The 21,852-nt window shown below is 31.0% G+C and overlaps 1 protein-coding gene across 8 annotated transcripts in view; it reads left to right on the top strand.

The window, feature by feature from the left end:
- tty (tweety) overlaps positions 1-21,852 on the top strand; it is a 356,795-nt gene that overhangs the window by 212,835 nt on the left and 122,108 nt on the right. Inside the window, exon 1 of one of the 8 annotated variants that reach the window (XM_075375811.1) lies at positions 3,718-3,781. The exons of 5 other annotated variants lie outside the window; for them this stretch is intronic. The gene's annotated coding sequence lies outside the window, so the exon portion shown is untranslated. Of the gene's footprint in view, positions 1-3,717; positions 3,782-15,671; positions 15,748-21,852 lie in introns of those variants that run through there. 2 more of the 8 variants (XM_075375809.1, XM_075375812.1) reach the window with 2 other exon arrangements.

The following is a 21,852-nucleotide window of genomic DNA, read 5'->3' as shown; positions in this document are numbered from 1 at the left end:
TCCCAAATAACAAAATTCTTCTACCTCCATAATCTTTTCTCCTCCTATTTTCTCACATTCAGTGGTCTGTCTTGGTTATTTGTACTACATTTCAACCTATTATTTTACTTAAAAAATGTAACTTAGAACTTTAATCCTGTTGGTCCAAACATGGATTAAACTAGCCAAAGATAATAAATAGTATTTATTATTAAGCAGTTAATATTTTTTCGATTACATCCCAAATAAGTTTCTGCTTAAAATATAGTTACATTTTTTTTTTTTTATTCCAAATAAAAGTATTGATTATTTGGGAAAAGAAATCATTATATAGAAAAATATAAATTGTATGAAAAGCAAAGGATATTATTATAAAAGATTGTATGTGACCTGGATATTATATTAAATTTTCAATGACCTAGATATTATATTAAATTTTCAAGATAAGAAACGACTAAAACTGTAAACAGTAAAATCGTGTATTCAACATAATGAGTCAACCTGATGAAAACAATGAAGTCAACCTGATGAAATCAATAAAAAGTTTTATAGCAGACTAGATTTTTAGATAAATTTTGTGTGAAAATTCCTGTGACCCAATTATATATTCATTTAATATAATCTGCCTTTTTAAATTCGTGTTAAATCTCTAAAAAGAATAAAATTAAAACAATTTGTTTTTTAAAGTTTATTTTAAAAAATACTAAAAATGTAAAAAATTGGATGTCTTAATTAATCTTCTACGTTAAAACAAATAATAAATAAATTTGATACCTATAATTGAAAAGATTTACAAGTTAAAAGGATGAAATTACAGGCAGGATATTACATTTAAAAAGACCAATGAAGGTGTAGAAGAGTGTAAACTGAGTAACTGAGAATTATTTACGTGTTCGTGGTTATTTCTTGTGTTTCGTGTTCGTCATAAACAATCCGGTTCACATAATTAATTATATTAACGGCTGCTGTAAAGCTCTGTCCGTTGCCGAAGACCGTTAAGCAAGTGCATTCTTTTTTCATGTTCTCTCATTTCGTACCATTTTACTCCCACCTGTTTAAATTCGTAGGAGCAGGTGATGGAAGTTTCTGTCTTCCTTTATATTTCTAAGTATTTCGTTTTTTCTGCTTTTAAATGTTTTAAACTTTTGTTGTTTTCCAATTTTATGTAGTCGCTACGTTTATTGAATAAATACTTTGTTCTACTCGTATATCCTTTTTTTTAAAGTACGGACGGGTTAATTATCCAAAACAGAGCCGTGAATGTACTAACGTTTATTCGTAATTCAATTACGGTTCACGATTACACATTGTCATTTATTTAATAATTTTATAAACAGATCGATAATCAAGACTCCTCCCCGTTTTGGAGTCGAGTGAATCTCCGCCAAAAACTGGGACACAAGAAAGAAAAAATACGAAAACGAAACCGGGAGTATTTTATTGAAATAGTATGAAAGGTCGTGACTTTTCGTTCACTAAAAAACATACGCTAACACGATAACCGATAATATCGCTTTTTTGTGCACTTTTCTTTATATAAAAGCTATTTTAATTATTAATTAATCAATAATTGACACCTTTACTTATTTTTACTCTTTTCTCATCACGAAAATGAAATCGTCATTTTTATTCTTCTCTGACATTAAACCGGCTACGTTTCGTTTATGTTTTGACAGATAACGCAAACTATCAGGGTTCAGAAAATATAAGGATGTTTATCAAAACGTTATTATTAAAAATTATTTATTAATTGTACATATTGCCGCGTGTTCGCGGCTCGATCAGGATATTGAGAGATTGACGATTGAAAATATTTATATAATTACAATTTATTAGTTTAAGAACATAAATAAAATAAGACAAATCAATAATAATAATAAACGAAAATAATAAACAACGCACAACAATAATCAGAATAATAATGACAACAGCAAAAAATAATACATGTCAATAATGAACATAGTAATCCACAATCGTAACAATAATAATAAGAGATAGTGATTGATTACAAAATAGAATTGAAATTAATCGTCAGGATTTATACACAGGTAGTTAAATAATGAAAACCAGAATTCGGTCCCATTGACATTAGCATGACCGCTAATCTTAACACTTAACGGTAGATAAGAGAAGGTAGATAAAGTTCTTTTACTGCAAATACCTTTGCTGTTCACAAATAAAACTACCCTAACAATTTACGAATGGAATATATTACATTATCTCTTTCACTTACATTCTAAAAGTAAGTCGCCGAACCTCTTCTTGTTTTCATGTACTGGAATTACATGTGACGTCACCTTAATCGCATGGAACTTTGTACACAGTACAAATCGTTCCTTCACTGACCTTCTCGCAGAATAATCCCGCTTCAAACTCGCATAATAATTCTTCGTTTAGATCTCTGTCGTAACACTCTCTCGCAGACTTATCTCGTAGACTCCTCGCAGACTGACATCTCCCAAAACTGATCTCGCAGACTTGACATTTCACAGAACTTATTTTTAAATGGAGTATTTATACTCCTATACTCTTTACATGCCGGACCGGAGCCAACTCACAGCATGAGAATGATCATCCTCCCTCACATTTTCCTATGAAATTCCAAACCTGGGTCCTATAATTCTTCTCACGGAACAACATTTGTTTTGGTGTGTCAGTGGGCTGTATTTCAAAGGACAATTGTTAAATGTATCTGTTACCTTTACTAAAAGGGTTTCTTCTAGCCCCTTTCTGGATTCTTTCCATTATTATATTTTGTATTACTTTCTTCTTAATTGGTTGGAATCCGTTATTCAGATTATGTTAATTCTTTAGAGCTAGGATGGACTGTATTGATCTCAGTTGAAATGAAACCATATTCTTCTAGGACAGTTGAATTTATTTTGTACAATACCAGATAACACTAGTCATATTAGACCAAGAAATACATGACCGCGCCAGACGGGATTCTTCATTCGAATGAATGTATAAAACTGACTCGCAGGCCAGCGCTAATAGAAACTAGAGCGCAGCACTAGCTGGCTCAAACTAGGAATGGAACAGATCCGTTAAACCGGTCTTGTTACAATATAAACAAAAATATGAATTGGTTTCGGTTAGACAATTTTAAGCATTCATTATATTAAGAAAGATGATATTCAAGAGATCTCTATATATTTTTTTAGAGAAAAAAAAACCAATATACACTTGAATAACGTATAATAAAAATTACTGATATATGACAAACATAAAAAAAAATTATTGTTAAAGTGTTATTGAACCTCCTTAACAAAAAAAAAGAATGATATTAAAAAAAAAGTAGTGAATATTACGATCGTACAATTCCCGAAAAAATACTTACAGTTTGAAGGTAACGCTCAAAAAAAACGGTCGTTTGTCCCAAATCGGAAAATTTTTGTTGTACATTGAAACTGGATACTACTTGCTACTTTTTTCTAAAACACAATTTTTTGCTTCAAACTTAGAGAAAAATATTTAATAAATTAAGTCGTGCAAAAAACTGAAAAAAATTACGTAAATTCGCCACGGGGCTGTTTCAAATTATAACAATTACAAAATATTAAATAGCAAAATCGTGTTACTTTAAATAGATATTGCTCTTAACGACTGAGTAAATTGCTTGTTTTTTTTTTTGTTTTTTCTAAACCAGTTTGTTAAACCATCTTTGCAAAGCATAGTTTTTTTTTGAGTAGTTTGAGACTAGCAAATAGTATTCAGTTTCTTTGTATATAAATTTTTTTCGGATTCGGGGCAAACAATTGTTTTTAGAGGGATACCTTCACACTGTAAGTGTTTTTCGGAGGTATGTATGTATTATTCACCGTATTTTTTTATCGTCTGTTTTTGTGATAAGTAGATTCATTAACACTTTTATAATGAAATTTTTTTTTGGTTGTTGGACTTAAAATTATGAGGAAATAGCTGAAGTTTTTGATATACTAATTGAAAACTTATGAAATCGGATGATTGAAGAATAATAGAAATACATAATAGTTTAGAAAAAACATGTGTTTTACCTACGTTGAAATTTTGGTTAACGGTTGAATCTAGCTTCGTAATTTTTTTTCTTATTTGGCTTAAAACGGATTACCAAAACACATAGGCTTAAAACTTATTAAGGACACAATGAATACCATTTTATACGTACTTATAAAAATTTGCATCTCTTTCCAGATTTCCTCCTCCAATTCTATTTATTTTTAAATTCTGGAAACGAAAGGTTGTAAATTTGATTTTGTGTCAAAAAATAGATAATTTTTTAGTTTAATTTTTACTTAAAATATGTATTGATTTGTAAAAACGTAGCCCGTATAAAAAAAAAAAGGCGTTCGTAAGAAACAAAGAAAGGAGAAACCTGCTTCTAAAGAAAAGTAATGATGAGATTTGATGCTAATGAGCGTAAACTAAGGCTCTAGTATCCGGGAATGTAATTTTTTTTTTTATTTTACGTTTTTCAATTACGTAATTTTCTTGAAATTTCACGCGAATTAATTTTGAATAAAAGAATGACCTTTTACATCCTTTATTGTGCTACAACAATTTAATATTAAATATAATAAAAAAATTATATTAAAATCATCTACGCAGACAGTATAGTGTTTCTTTAAAAAAACCCCTGTCCATTATATCTATTTGGAAAACGTTATAACTGTGCCATCTGTGGTGAAAAAACTCCTTCTACAAAAATAATTATAATTATCGAAATCGGTCCATTCAATTAAAACTGTTTATTATTCAAAACATCGCCGGGTTAGTCTAGTGGTTAAACTCTTCATCGTAAAATCAGCTGATTTTCGAAGTCGATACTTTAAGGTTGGAGTCTTGTGAAAGAAGTTGCATTTATACGTATTTGAATACTAGACTGGTTATCGTTGTTAGGGTTTCAATTAATCACCCTGGTAGGGCAATGGCAAACCACCCGTAAAACCTGCCAGACAAATTCCAAGGAATTGGAATCGCCAAGGGTCGAACAGGACTCAATAGTTTCATTTATTTCTTTTCAAATAAATAAAATAAATAATGGTTAAATAAATTTATTTATCAAAACACATGCGATTCGAATTGAAAAGTCCTGTATGTAAATTGATATTAATTAAATTTCGACAATAAAAAAAAATTCCATATTGGATAAATTTCACTAATTCCATATTACAGTTGTGAACGTACAGTCTGACTATAAAGTATTAACGTTAACAACTGCTTGATATAAATGAAAGTAATTATCCCTTAAATTACCAATATAAAAATTTTGTAATTTTAGTAATACAGTTTTTTAACGACTTAATATCGAATAAAAGTACGGAATTACTTTCAGTCGCATTATGGGAAGGGTTGGATGAAAATGCATTTTCTTTACCTAGGTATGAGGAGTACGAAAATACCATTCGCTTAAATTGTGGTCTCCTTATATATATAAAAATGAATGTTTTTCTGTTCCGTACGCGTTCCTGTATCATTTATCCGAGCGCGATGAAACTTTGGTGAATTGTTCGCACGCCCGCGAAGGTTTCTGAATTAGTTTGTACTCGCTAGAGTACGGCGCTGGAGTCGAAATATTTCGAAAAATTGGATTTATGGTCCGATTTGGCTCATATTCAGAATATGTGTTACTTACATGGAAAGAAATACTTATGCAGAAAATTGACCCGCTAGATGGCGCTGGGGTTGAGATATTTAGAAAAATTGTATTTATGAACCGATTTGGTTCATATTCACAATATATATTGGATACGTAAAAAGAAAAAAAATTTGCAAAAACTATATCCGCTAGGTGGTACCGGTGTCGAGATATTTACGAAACAAAGAAAGAAATATAGAAACAGACTTTCTTCTTCTATATATATATAAAAAAGGGAATGTTCTTATGTGTGCCGCTGTAGACTAAAAAACTACTTGACCGATATTTACGCGCAGTTTTTTCAAAATAGTCCCCATTGTCAGGAGATGGTTTAAAGCTATTTAAATCCTCGATCTGACCAGTATAAAGAAAATTATGGGTATTTTTAATCGACTACTGTGTATAGAAAGTTGTTTGAATTAAATCCGATAGGTAGTGCTGTTTTAACAATTGGATTTATTCACTTTTTTATAAAGTGAAAAGTTAAATTTTGTGATGTTCCGTAATGTTCAGTTTTTTAATGTTTTATCAAACTTTCAATTGTGTTCATTTAATCTATATATATACCCAAATCTAGCAATAGCGAAGCAGTGTCAGGACTGCTAGTTTTTTTTTATGAAGCCTTACGAATAACATGTTCTGGTTCGAAAATCTCCAAAATTTCATTGAAATTTAGATTTGCTGAAATCTTGATTGGTTGAGTCGTTCTTCAGTTACGCTCATTTTAGGGTCGAAACAATTTGAGCGGAGAAACTTGGAAGCCTGTTTCGTTATGATCCTGCAAATTGGAACGTGTTAACCTGTCTTCTTTATCTGCGGTTTCTATTGTTAAGAGTATTAAACGAAATTTTAAAAAAATATATTTAAGAATAAAAACCAAAATAAATTAACAAAAAATCGGTTTTCTTGGGCAGAACTGCACAAAATTTTCTTTTAGATGAAGAAAGAATTTAAAATTTCACTTTTTTATCAACATTTTAGCTAGTACATGTTTACATGTTTACTTTATTTTTTTTTTTGTCTTCAGTCATTTGACTGGTTTGATGCAGCTCTCCAAGATTCCCTATCTAGTGCTAGTCGTTTCATTTCAGTATACCCTCTACATCCTACATCCCCAACAATTTGTTTTACATACTCCAAACGTGGCCTGCCTACACAATTTTTCCCTTCTACCTGTCCTTCCAATATTAAAGCGACTATTCCAGGATGCCTTAGTATGTTGCCTATAAGTCTGTCTCTTCTTTTAACTATATTTTTCCAAATGCTTCTTTCTTCATCTATTTTCCGCAATACCTCTTCATTTGTCACTTTATCCACCCGTCTGATTTTTAACATTCTCCTATAGCACCGCATTTCAAAAGCTTCTAATCTTTTCTTCTCAGATACTCCGATTGTCCAAGTTTCACTTCCATATAAAGCGACACTCCAAACATACACTTTCAAAAATCTTTTCCTGACATTTAAATTAAACTACTTACGTTTACTTTATAAGTAATTGTATGAACGTAATCAGTATAGTGATATCTAAATGAGTTTTTAACTATGATTACATGATATAATAATCACTTTACGTAAAATTATTTCAAAAACAAAGTTTTACGAATATTGTTTTTCCTTGGTTTTATGCGATAAATTTTTAATAATTTTGTTACAACAGCAGTTTTGACTGTATTCTGATCGCGAAAAGAGTAAAAACTGCTTGTTTCTTCTTTATACGATAACGTGAGATTTACATTTCAAACAGTTTTTCTTTAATATCTTATTTTCGTTTCATTCTTTCTTGTCACAGCATATTTTTTTGAAATTATTTATCATCATAATTTTTCTAAAATAATTTGATTTATTAAAAGGAATTTTTTGTTTTATGAATTTTTGATTCCATAAATGAATTGTATTTTCTAATAGATATTTACATTAAATAAATCTAGGTATAAATTTGAGTATAGTTCGGTTTTTGAAACATGAATTTTAGACAGATATTAATTTTTTACTTGGTGCTTTTCAAAAAATATTTAACAAACATTTTTGGTTTATTATTTTGATATTTCATTAATTTATTCTTAACTTTACGAATAGATTCCTAAAGTTACGTTTCCTAACAAAAATTTGTAAATTCTCTTTTTGCGAGGTTGTACTAAAGATGGTAGGAGTAGACCAGGGAGGAATCAAATGTCAATATATGGAAATTTAATAAAAACCTTTATTCATAAAGAAATATTATAAGCAAGATTAATTCCATTAAGTATTACTATTATTGTTGTTGTTGGGAGATAAATTAGTATTGCATAGACGACCAGGTGGCTAATACCTCCCTAGTAGCTATTTATAACTATAATTACAGACATGTCATAATCATGACATAGTCTGTAACTATGACTATGTCATGATTATGACATGTCTGTAACATCAGTGCATTGACAATTTAGAGTTCCAGTACATAAATTATAATTTTAAATATACCAAAGTTTCATTCCTTTGGGCTCTCGAACACTAATAACGTGCTTTACTGAAAAATATAATAGTAATTAATTTTTTTCTGTAGATCGTTTGAAAGTATTTCATTGTAACATTTCTCAATGGAATTAATTTTTTTTTATTTTCACGACTTAAAAACTGAAATTAAATACGGTATTTTATCTTAAAAAATGTTTAACGGACACTGGATTTGGTGCTTTTACCGATCACCAGGTGAATGTGTATTATAAAAACTCAAAAAAGTCGTTCTTTTGATAAATTAAAGTTTTGGGAATGAATGGGAGGTAAGAGGAATTCAAAAAATCTTGTTATTAATGGAAAGAACACATTTAGAAAAAAATATTCTGAAACTTACTAAAACTACGTATGGTTTATGTTATGTTCCATCCAATCACTGTTTAGCTTATTTTTATATAAAATAATTAATTAGAATCCATAATTTCCAAAGAAAATTCTATTTTTGGTGGTTCCGAAATTATATAATGCGTACATAATGCTTTATATAAATTATATAATGCTTTATACAAATTATATAATGCTTTATACAAAGAAAATCTTTGTATAAAGTTGTGCTGTATCATAATTTTAGGTTAGATAACCAACCCATCGGGTTGGTCTAGTAGTGAACGCGTCTTCCCAAATCAGCTGATTTGGAAGTCGAGAGTCCAACATTCAAGTCCTAGTAAAGGGGGTTACTTTTATACGGATTTGAATACTAGATCGTGGATACCGGTGTTCTTTGGTGGTTGGGTTTCAATTAACCACACATCTCAGGAAGTGTCGAACTGAGACTGTACAAGACTACACTCACACATATCATCCTCATTCATCCTCTGAAGTAATACCTGATCGGTAATTCCCGGAGGCTAAACAGTAAAAAAAGAGAAAGAGGTTAGATAACTAAAATTTTAACATTCGGAAAATCGAATGTGACAAAATAAACAGTTTTAAATTTATTTCCAAGGAAGAAAAAGATCCTACTATTATTCCTAGCGGTCAAGCAGTTAGTCTGAACAAAGAACAAGGATGTTCATAGCGTTTGCTTCTCCTTCAGATTTCTGTATTAGTTTAGATTATGTCCCATACGCTGTATAGGATCTTAAATTGATTTCGTTTTCGACAGGCGTTTCCATTCAAAGAAATTTTTAAATTCTTATTACTACTTCGTTGGACGTACAGGAAATATTTTTGATACTAAATATTTACGGTTTTAAGTTGATTTATTTGTGTTTATCTCGAATTATATTCTTAATTACCAATGGAATTTTGTTACTAAGAACATATATCTTATTTCAGGTACTTTTATACACTAAGTTTTTTATTTCTTTCAGCCATAAAACAAAATTATCAAACTTCAACATGTCGAAGTAAGGCTTTGATTTAATTCAAAAGATCTGCGACTAATTGTATCGTAAAAACTTTTTTTTGATCTTCCTAGTTACAATATGAGAGTGGATACAGAAACTAAGCTAAGTTGGTCTCAACCTTACGAGTTTCCTTGTCTTCATATTTGTGTCAATGGCGATTCAAATATTTGTTTAATCAAAATTTAAACAGTACAAACATTGTACTTCATTCTTTTTTTTTTTGTCTTCAGTCATTTGACTGGTTTGATGCAGCTCTCAAAGATTCCTTATCTAGTGCTAGTCGTTTCATTTCAGTATACCCTCTACATCCTACATCCCTAACAATTTGTTTTACATATTCCAAACGTGGCCTGCCTACACAATTTTTTCCTTCTACCTGTACTTCCAATATTAAAGCGACTATTCCAGGATGCCTTAGTATGTGGCTTATAAGTCTGTCTCTTCTTTTAGCTATATTTATCCAAATGCTTCTTTCTTCATCTGTTTGCCGCAATACCTCTTCATTTGTCACTTTATCCACCCGTCTGATTTTTAACATTCTCCTATAGCACCACATTTCAAAAGCTTCTAATCTTTTCTTCTCAGATACTCCGATCGTCAAAGTTTCACTTCCATATAAAGCGACACTCCAAACATATACTTTCAAAAATCTTTTCCTGACATTTAAATTAATTTTTGATGTAAACAAATTATATTTCTGACTGAAGGCTCGTTTCGCCTGTGCTATTCGGCATTTTATATCGCTCCTGCTTCGTCCATCTTTAGTAATTCTACTTCCCAAATACTTCATTCATTTTATATATATTTTAAATGTTCTTTTACATCTAATTAACTCTTTTCAAAATTAAACCTTCTTCATTTCAATGTGTAAAAATTTCTTATAATTTTTTCAGTATTATTCCTATTCTGATATCCAACAATTGAACTCTTTATGTCCAGAGTTTATTCCAATAAAACTGCCTTTTCTCATTTCGAGTTAAGAAAATACATACATACATGGGTAAGTATTTCCCAAACTTCAGGTACTGATTCAGGACACCAAAATGTGCAAAAAGTTCATATCAACATAATTCCTATTTTACTTTGTTTTCCGTCTGGACGTCATTTTGTGATTTTCAACAAAAAGAATATTTCTCAGGAACGGGTAAATCTTCTACAAGCAGATAATTATTATTAATTTACTATTATTATTTACTATTAATAATTTTTATTACATTTAGTGGAGAAATTAAAATAGACAAAAAATTTGCGTCATGCATTACGGTACGCTAGCCGGTTAAATGTCTGCAATAATTCAATTGTTTATCAACAGATTTTTACAAATGAATTGTCATTTTGTTCAAAATAAAATCCTTAATAAATTTTGTGTAAGTAAAAATCTGATCAAAAAAATAATTACAGATATTGAAGATTAAAAAATTAAGATGGCCGTCATTTTTTAATTTTTGAAGGTGACTTTTCAAAATTTATTTATTTTGTAGAATAAAATTTTAATCTTAGATTTTCTAAATTTAATTAAAGTAGGCTTACCCGTGTCTGAGAAATAATTTTTGTTGAAAATCAAAAAATGGCGTCCAGAAGGAAACCAAAGCAAAATAGGACTTATGTCGATAACAAAGTTTTTGATCATTTTGATCTCCTAAATCAGTACCTGAAGTTCGAGGAATACGTTCCGGAACTCTCTGTATAACATACTTTACCCTTTTATTAACGTGTCTTTTTCCAGTTTTTATTATAGCTGTGATACAAATTACAAAGACCTTGGGTGATATAAAACTTATAAACTTATAAAACTTATGAATTGCTTTATTTCATAGCAATTATTTACCCACTAAATAATAACTAGTTTGTCGATGGAACAGAATAGCCTACCGGGTTGGTCTAGTGGTAAACTCGTCCTCGCAAATCAGCTGATTTCGAAGTCGAGAGTGAAGTTCAAAGGAATTTACTTTTATACGGATTTGAATACTAGAGTCATGGATACCGGTGTTATTTGCTGATTGGGTTTCAATTAACCGCGCATCTCAGTAAAGGTAGACCTGAGACTGTACAAGACTACACTTCATTTACATTCATACATATCTTCCTTATTCATCCTCTGAAGTAATACCTTACGGTGATTCCGTAAAGGCTAAACAGAAAAAGTAAAGAAAGGTGGAACAGAATGAAATTGAATGTCGCTTATAGGGTTAAATATTATCTGAATTTCGGTCCACTTTGACTTGCTGAAACAGTAAAAAAAAAACACGGGAAACCACTTCATTACTCACTTCCCGTAGTATATTTGGTATGGATTTCTTATTCTTTTTAGAATGGCTATGTTATTTCTTCGTATAAAATGGCTACGTTTATGATAGTTTGAAAAAAATATGAATGTGGTTTGTGATGTATTGTGTAAATCAGCGTTTTTCAGTCCTTTTAAGTCTAAAAACCCATAAAATGTCTCAAAGATTGTACGGACCATTAACTTATGTAGCACTCACATTTGTTTACCAATGTATTACTAACAGTTGAAACATACTGTCTTGTACAACGTTATTAATTTAAAAGCATCTTTAGAATACATGTAAAAAATAATTAAATTGCAATTAAATTATTAATTAAAAGTGAATCATACTTGAAGAAAACGTTTATCTTTATTAAACAAATAAATCATTATATAATTACGTTGCTTACTTTTAGTGAAGTTGTCAGCCCTTGCAAAGTTCCAGGATATCTGGCTCAATATTGGTCAATTTCAGTGGAAAGATCGTGTCGCTTTCTTTAAGACAATTTCTGTATATATATATAAATATATTTTTTTTCCTGGCATTTTAGCTCTAGAGCTATACTGCAAGAAGGAAAGTATGGTAATCAGTCAAAAAATGTGTTATGGATTTTTTAATTTCTCGATGGTTCATGGATGACCCAGGCAGGGGACCCCAAAAAACTAAAAAAAAAATCGTCGGGTAATATTCGTACGTTCGTATTTACGCGTGTTGGCGTGTTTAAAGCTTAATAATGTTTTTTTTTTTAATAACTTATGAATGAATAAACCGATTTTGATAAAATTTTGTACAGAGATTTGTGTATATGGGGCAATATTTAGTAAAATTTTGGGACCAATTTTTATGAACATTACCCTACTTTTTTACGAAGGTTGTCTGAAACGTTTTTAAGCCATAAACATGAAGATGGCAGCACTCGTCAACAAAAGCTAGGAAATATATATGCGCATGCGTTGAAAGGTACTTTCTAAAATTTCAGCCATTTTGGACGCTCAGTTGTTGTTTAATAATCTTTTGAGTAAGTCATTGTGAGTGCTTTTGTGAAAATGGAAAAAATCTAATATCGTGCCGTGATTAAATACTTGCATTTGAAAAGGAATACGCCTATTCAAATTAAAACCGAGTTGGACGCTGTTTCCGGGAACTCTATCCCATAATTTACCACCGTGAAAGGGTGGGCAGCTGAATTTAAATATGGTAATACCAGTTTGATTGATGATGAGCGTTCGGGATGGCCAAAAACTGCAACCATCACCGATATCATCGAAAACGTTCACCAAATGGTACTGGACGACCGACGAATTAAGGTTAGAGAGATAGCAGAGGCTATGGACATATCGAAAGAACGTGTTTGTCGTATATTAACTGAAGAATTGGATATGAGTAATCTGTCCGCGCGTTGGGTTCCGCGTTTGCTCACTTTGGACCAAAAACGCATTCGAATGACCATTTTCAAGGCCCTGCTGGAGCAGTTTAAGCAAAACGAGTCCGATTTTTTGCGTCGATTCGTAATTGTAGATTAAACGTGGATTCAACGTTACATTCCTGACACGAAAAAACAGTCAAAACGGTGGACTGCAAAGGGTGAACTTATTCCGAAAAAATCGAAGACGGTTCCATCGGCCGGAAAGGTGATGGCGACTGTTTTTTTGGAATAGTAACGGAATTTTTTTTATCGATTATCTTCAGAAAGGTAAAACCATTATAGGACAGTATTACGCATTATTACTTGACAAAAGGCAGAAATTGCAAAAAAAAAAACGCTCACATTTGAAGAAGAAGAAGTGCTTTTCCATCAGGACAATGCGCCTGCTCACACTTCGACGGTCGCCATGGCGAAAATTCACAAATTACAATTTGAATTGGTTGACCACTCACCCTACTCACCAGATCTGGTCCCAAGGGACTTTTCTTGTTTCCTAACCTTAAAGTTTCCCTTGAAGGAAAGAGATTTTCATCGGACGAGGAGGTTATCGCATACGTAAACGCCTATTTTGCGGAGAAAGATGCCAGCTACTGTTTGGAAGGGTTAAAGAGATTATAACATCGCTGGAAAAAGTGTATCGACTTGAAAGAAGAATTTGTTGAAAATAAAACTATATTTCACAGAAAATACGTCTTCCTATGTTAGGCTCAAAACTTTTCAGATAACCTCGTATATTAAGCTCAGTATATGAACATGTGTGCGTGCATGCTTATCTTACTATTTTTAAAAGAATTTTGACCTAAAATTCCCCCTTTCCCAAAAATCAAAAAAAGGTTTTTTTTATTTACTGCATATTTTTTAAGTGATTTTTCTGATATGTTTTCCTAGCTTTTCTTTTGTTTTCTTTTTTCCTGTTTAGCCTCCGTTAATTACCGTTCAGATAATACTTCAGAGGATGATATGTATGAGTGCAAATGAAGTGTAGTCTTGTACATTCTCAGGTCGACCATTCCTGAGATGTGTGGTTAATTGAAACCCAACCACAAAAGAACACCGGTATCCACGATCTAGTATTCAAATCTGTGTAAAAATAAGTGATTTTAGTAGGACTTGAACGCTGGAACTCTCGGAAATCAGCTGATTTGGGAAGACGCGTTCACCGCTAAACCAACCCGGTGGGGTGTGTTTTCCTAGCTAGTGCAAGTGACTCCCCAAAAATAAAATGTTGAGGGTGGTGGAACCGACCGAAGCTGGTACGACCATGTTTTAATTCACCTGCCCATATTTTCACGGTGGCAAATGATGGGTCAGAGTTCCTGTAAACAGCGTCTAACTCTGTTTTAATTTGCGTAGGCGTACTGCCTTTTTAATGCAATTTTAAAATATTGATCGTTTTAATTTTTTGAAACCTTCTTTTGATTTATTTTTTCACGTGTCATATTTTTCCACTATACAAGAATAAATAATTACCAATGCTAGGAAAGTATTACAACTTTTTTTTCTCAATTTATTTCTTATTTCTTAAAAGCGTTTAAAATTTTTTCTTACAAAGATAGGTTGAATACTGCATAACGATTTTTAGTGCCTCTTCAGCTAATTGAATAAATTCAACCCTCACTGAAGATTAAGTCCAAATCGGGCCGAACCATTTTCACACAATTACATTTTTAATCTACTATCAGTTAAACTGTTCTTTTTTCCAATACAAAAGTTCGTTTTTATGATTGTAAGCTGAAATCGATCGCGAACCCACAGAAATTTATCATAGAAGTTATTCGGAAAACATGTTCATGTTTCAAAGTATTATTTGTTGTATTTTTTTTTTTTGGATAATTTTTAAAATTAATTTAAGCCTGTCTGTGGACCATATGCCCCATCGTTGCGGTCAACACATTAAGAAACGCCGGTGTAAACTTTTATCATTTATATGCCTATTTTCTCTGGAAAAATTAATTCGTGAAGATTTAAATATAAATAAAAATTACATTTTTTATCTTTTATTCATTTTGTTTTGAGAAATAATTTTCTTTAAACAATTATTAATATTTTAAGATCGATGGTGTTTTTGATAATAATCTGACGTAATTAATGTCAAATATTTACTTAGTTCGTGGAAAAATTAAACAGCGTTCGTCTTTTAATCGTTTTAATGGTTTTTTGTTTGGTTCTCCATATTTTCTACGGAGCTCCGTTTTATAATTAATAAAATTGGCGGAGACCTAATAAATCATCAGATTAATTACGCGTGCGCGAACACGTATAATGTAAATACGAAACACACCTTTTGTGTTTCATATCTTATATCTACGATCAGTGGTTCAGTACGTAATTAAGCTTGTTAACGCTATTCTAAGTTTAATACTTAACAGCAAAGTTTTGATACTATTAATCATAAATTTTGTACTACTAATAAACGTAATTAATTATATTTTAGCGAAGTGTTGTTAATATTGTAATAATTTACAATGTAATGCTTTTCTTCTGTTAGAAAGTTACATTACGATATTCTGTTTAATACTGTCATGTCAACTAAGTTGTTAGTCTCGATTACTGTTACATGTTTTATTTAATAATATTTAAGTCTATCTTCTGAGGAGTCTGTATGAGTTACGAAAGGTATGTTATTTCAAGTGTTACGTTTGGTTTACCTAAACACGTCATATCATTTTTTTTCCTTGTTTACAATTTTGTATTTATTTAGAAAATGCAGAATACTGCTATTTCGTAGCATGTTAGTAATGAAATTTTTACCAGTATACTCTTTAGCCGTTCCTTCCTAATAACTATTTTTTTTTATAAAAAAAAATCTGATGTGGACACCGCGTCAATTGCTTGTACCCCTACTAAATTACACATTTATTTAAAATGAAAAGTACGTAAAATTTTATTTCCCTAATAATTTTTTTTTTATTGTTATAATTGAAATACTATTTTTTTTGTAAATATCTTTTTAATAAATATTTAAATTTATTATTAATAAATCAATATATTTAAATTAAAAAAAAAGGAAATGAAGTCGGATTTGAACCGATATGCCTTCCCCTTGTAAGATCCAAATATTTCATTAATTAAAATTTTATTTGGCTACCAAATTTAAAATTTACCAAAGTTAAAATTTAAAATTTTAACTTTGGAACCAATAAAAATAAGTATCACTTATGATATATCGTTGAAAAGCTTTCGGTGAGGGCTTATTACTGTAGTTAAGAAAAAATCCAAATCTTTTGGATTTTGGGCTTTTTTGGCCACTTTGGTCAGGTTGATTGCAATCAAAAGGAGAGGTCCACAACTAGATGTTACAACAGTCCTAAATTCAAAATTTCAACATTCTACGGGTAATCGTTTTTGAGTTATGCGAGATACATACGTACGTACGTACAGACGTCACGCCGAAACTAGTCAAAATGGATATTTCCGTTGAAATCTGAAAACTTAAATTTTTCGCGATCACAATACTTCCTTTACTTCGTACAAGGAAGTAAAAAAAGTCTATTTCTACGTTTGGTTGAAGTTTTTTTGTGATTGAGCCGGCTTTCCTGACCATTTGTAATGTTTCTTCTTAATTATCAATGCTTCTTTAGCTCTCATCAGCGCGATCGCACGTATGCGCTCGACGTATCTGTTTATAATTCCGTTAAAAATAAAAGTCTTACTAAATTCTCTAGGCCTGTTGAGAAGGCCAATTTCCTAAATCACCTGTATTAGTTATTTCTTTATTAACTTACTTTCTTTCTAATCTATTCTTTATTTATAGATGTATTTACTCTTATAATTTTATACGCTTTAAATTTATATAATGTCATGAATATGAGGTCACAGTGTAAATTGGAATAGGTCGGATTATTTCACAAATTTGGTCACGTGACGTTACCTTATTTGAAATCCTATATTATCGAATTACAAATGAATCGGTTACACAATAAATTGAAGCAATTTTAAAAATGTATAATTTTTAATAACTTTTTATTAAATTAAAAATTGGTAAAGTATCATTTGATCAGCCTATATTTTTTTTAAGTGTCAGTTATTATTGATTTGACCTTAGCTGTTACTTTGTCTCCTTTTGTTTGATTATTATCAGTTATATCTGTTAATTTCTTTTACTACGTTATATGTGTACCAAATTATCATATTTACCACAGTATACATGCTTCTTTATAATTATAATTTATTTATTATTATAATTTAATTTAATTTTTATAATAATAATTTTAATTTACTGTAAACAGTAGTTTTTTTATTTTTATTTATAAATAATTTAATTTTTATACGCGTTTTTCTATAACCTGTAAACTAAAATGTGAACCTAATATTTAATTTGTAACCTAATATATGAACGAAGTTCATACTTATATTATTATAATAGATAATCGATTTTAAATTAGTTTTCTGGTTTTAAAGTCATTTATGTATGATGTTTTTATTTTATTGTTACATGAAATTATTTCTTTCGGTTAAAAACGTGATGGCGGTTGACATTATATTGGAATATTACATCTTATATATTGAATGTTAATAAATTTCATTCGTAATGTCAGTAAAAAAATCAAAAGTCTTAGATATTTTATTTTCAATCGCTTTATTAAACTATGCACACACGTAGGGTGCATAGGAGGTGCTAAAGGAGCTATAGCTCTCGCCGAAGTTCGCCCCAAGAGTAACGCTGTTACTCGACGTGTGAGCGCCGCGTTCACTCTGATGTAATACTGATAAAAATAATTGATTACTAGGGATTTCCCGCATGCCAGAAATGCAACACTTACTTATCGCATTCCAAACACATGCGTAAGCAGCTAGAAGGCCTTCCAAGAAAATTCAAAAGGTTTTCAAGTTCTTTTGCCAGGTTCAGCTAGTCCTAGAAAAGTGAATGAACTAAAAATCTTAGCGATGTATTGCGGTATTAAATGTTCTGAATCTGTCCTCTAAGCGGATAATCTTATTTGATGGGAGGAGATAAAGTCATTATATATAAGATGCGATGTAGAAGTGATTGAAGTATGGGATCGCTGTAGTAAAGAATGTTTGCCGAATATCCATTATTCTCTTGCAAGTTTTAGCCACTCTTTCCGGTAACAACATGTACTAATGAACGCTCGTTCTCCACAATCAAGAATCAAAATCGTGTAACAATTCCGGGGGGGGGGGGGTTGGAAGATTAAGTTTGTTAGTTTCTTTGTCGGTACATAGAGATATTACTGTTAACCTAATGATGTTTTAGATGTTATGGTGAGAAAGAAAAATCGACGACTACCTTTTTAATAATTGATAACTTTTATTGGAGTATAAATCTGTGAGTGTGAAGTATAAATGTGGGTTATGAAAAACCTTATATACTAGCATTATGATTCTTATTTGCGTAGTAAATGATGTATTAAATCTAAGCATATTTATTGTATTTTTCAAATGAAATAAAGTACATAAAACCGTTTCAAAATAAAATGATTTTCATTATTAGTATTTTATCATCACCTGCCCCCTTACCATCCTCGAAAAAAAATCCTAGATACGTGCCTGAACATGAAATTTAATTTTTTCCCTTTTGTTTTACAAGGAAGTTTATGCGTGGGAATATGAATATGGAATTTTAGCGTATGAAAAATGCCATGCTGTCCGGGATTTCGAACCCGAGACCTCCGGATGAAAGGCCGAGACGCTACTACTCCGCCACGAAGATTGGCCTGTTTCATTAGTAAATATGCCACGGAGATCAGTATTTCATTACTGTTTTTTTTATTTATTAAAAAAAGATTAGGTACCCTTTTAACTACTTTTAATTTAATGGTCGGCGGTATTATTAATTTAAAAATATAAAAATGTTTAATTACAACTAACCACAATTTATTATAAAATGTAATTTAAAACATTTTTAGTCGTCTTGCGATTATTTTCAGCTGTTCTCACCATGGTGTCAGTTACTTCGGTGGTTTTTTTTTATTTTAAGAGTCAGACACGTGTTTAGAATGTGGTCGAAAAGTTTGTTGGATTTTTCTTATGTCCATTATTACGTATTTATGATTTTATTGTTTTTTTCATGTGTACATATTTGATTATGTTAGAGGTGTTCTTTTATTTGTATGTGTAGAATAGTTATAACACAAGCAATAATATACTACGTAATAAATAGTGTTTTTTTTCGCCCAGCGTTGGTTATCTATGATCATTGATTTAACAGTTATCAACGTTTTTTTTTCAAGTTATAATATTTTGATCACGAAAAGTTGTATAAAAAAAAAAACTGATATCGTTTTGATAATCTAAACAAGAAAATATTGTAACAGGATCATCATTATGAATTTCTTCCAATTAAGAAGAAAGAAAGAGAAAATAATAATGAAAGAAAGAATCCAGAAGGAACTGAAAGAAATCCTTTTTTTCAGAGTAACGGGTCCTTTAAAGAATCTGTTCTTGGTAATACAGACATTGGTACCTCCAAAAGTTGATCGATCAGAAGAGGTATCGGGCGGGAAAAGAATTTATAGAAAAACGTAACGGCGGGGAAAATGAAAATTACTACGCTTCAACAATTAAAATGGACGAATCGAATATTGGTTCTTCAGGCCAGGAGGTATAAATGCTGTCTGGGCCCAGGGGACAAGTGAGTAGTTCGGTGTAGTCGTGATAACAAGCGATAGCAATGAGTTGTTTCGAGGGTCTGAGTTCGACGCGGTTGCGGTGATGGCGATATCAGTAAGCTTGTGGTAACACGAGTGAAGAGTACGTCACGAGGATTCCAGTGTGGTCAGTATTTGAATACAAGAAGTTGTTCGGTGAGTTATTGGTAAACAGTGTAGCGAAAGTGTCAATATTTTATTATTCATCAAGCGGTAGGGTAGTTCTATTGTAAACAATAAAAGTAATAATATTTGCAAAAAATTAAATTGTATGAACTTTAGACTTTTCTAGTGTTATCTTGTTGTTAATGCAATATTAGGTTCTAGCGGTCATTATTACATTTTAATAAATTGTATGATTTCTTTGTTCTATAATTTAACTGTCATTAAACAAATCTTGTACTTCTTACTTTAATTACTTACTATCTTTTATGTTATGCATACATATTGTCATCATTGTTATTTTTATTTATTTTGTTTTTATGTCTTTAAGGTAATAAATTGAGTTTGTAAGAAATTTTTTTTTTGTTAATCTGTCAATATCCTCGTCGAACTGCGAATATACGACAATATATTAAGAAAATATAGTTGTAAGTTACCATAAACACAAATATGAAATAATAATTGAAAAAAATAACGATGTAGTTAGCCGCTTTAGCCTCGCAGTGGAAAGTGTTATAACGATCGTGTTTTAAATTTAGCTGTATTAAAATATTATCTGTATTGCTACCATGATCATGCGCTGCTGTTTATAAAAGGATTTTGCCAGTTAATCATTTTCTTGCAAAATTTATTTTACATCTCCGTTATGAAGAAAAATATTTAATCATATTTTTATTTACCAGAGTCCTTTTAGTTATTAGACAAATTACTATGGAAAAATTATTATTTATTCAATGACAATGATATTAATGCTACTTTTCAATATAGTTCCCGGCTACATTTAGGGACTTATCCCTCCTTTCTGTGAGCTTTCTTATTACAGTAGTAAAGAATTGTTCACCTCAGTGTCCGAGCTAATCGTACATTGTGACCGCTCGATCATTGCTGCCGAGCTCGATGCCACGTAAAAATCCTACGAGTCGTCAAAACAAGTAATATATCCTTAGTGACAGATCGGGATTTTAACATAGTTGTGACAACACCTCACGCAACTCTTGAATAGATTTCCCTGTCTTTATGTAGAATGGGGACGAGCATGCAGAATAATTAGACTTTTTAAGAGAGAACCTGGACGATTCCTCCTTATTGCGGATTTTACTTAATTCCCAACATGTTACAGTAGTACTCGCTATAAATTGTCCGTTGTTCGTCAAAAAATAATCGCAATAAACTGGGTCTTTAATATTCCAAAGGACCGTTAGTATCGCTTTACCGGCTGACGCGTTTGTTTGAATTTTTTTCCTACCCGATAAACTCAGAAGTTTCCATTCCATAATCTGATGTTTGTATTCGGGCTCAAAACGAAGAATCCAAATTACATTACAAGATACAATACGATCTAAAAAAAAACATTATATTCCGCTAAAAACCATCGTTTAAGTTCCTTAAAGATGTAAATTCGAGTGTTTGTGATTTTTTGTCGACCGTCTTTCGGAACCCATCTCAAACATGTTTTTCGGAAATTTAGCTGGTAATGAATCTTGGAATCGACAGTGCCGATAGTCGGATTACAGATTTGAACAATGAACTACCAATAATATCTGAATTATAAGAATGGCAGAAAATTGCCATGAACTTAAAATTCATAAATAAATTAAAAATTTCCTTACTTTTACGTTTTCTTTAACTCTTACGTTTCTGTCCTCGCGAGTAAGATCATTAATACGACGGTTTTGCAGAGTAAGTCGAATCTTCCACCAGTGCTTTTCCGCTACGATTAAAATCAATGGCATTTGTACTGTCCGCTTTAAGTTGTTCGATCCAGTTATATAAATTTGCTCGGTTAATACATTTTTTACCTTATAGTTTTAACATCTGCAAGTGTATTTCAGCCGGTTTTATATCTTCAGAAAACAAAAATGTTATCACAGCACGCTGTTCTTCCGTAGTCCACGTTTCAAGCAGAACCCTTATTTTGAAACAAAAGAAGTTATAATAATGGATTCTT

Source organism: Lycorma delicatula, chromosome 9 (genome assembly GCF_047948215.1).
Source record: "Lycorma delicatula isolate Av1 chromosome 9, ASM4794821v1, whole genome shotgun sequence".
In the NCBI taxonomy this organism is placed as follows: Eukaryota; Metazoa; Arthropoda; class Insecta; order Hemiptera; family Fulgoridae; genus Lycorma; species Lycorma delicatula.
The sequence above is the reverse complement of the archived record's forward strand: the minus strand, read 5'-3'. Positions and strand labels throughout refer to the sequence as shown.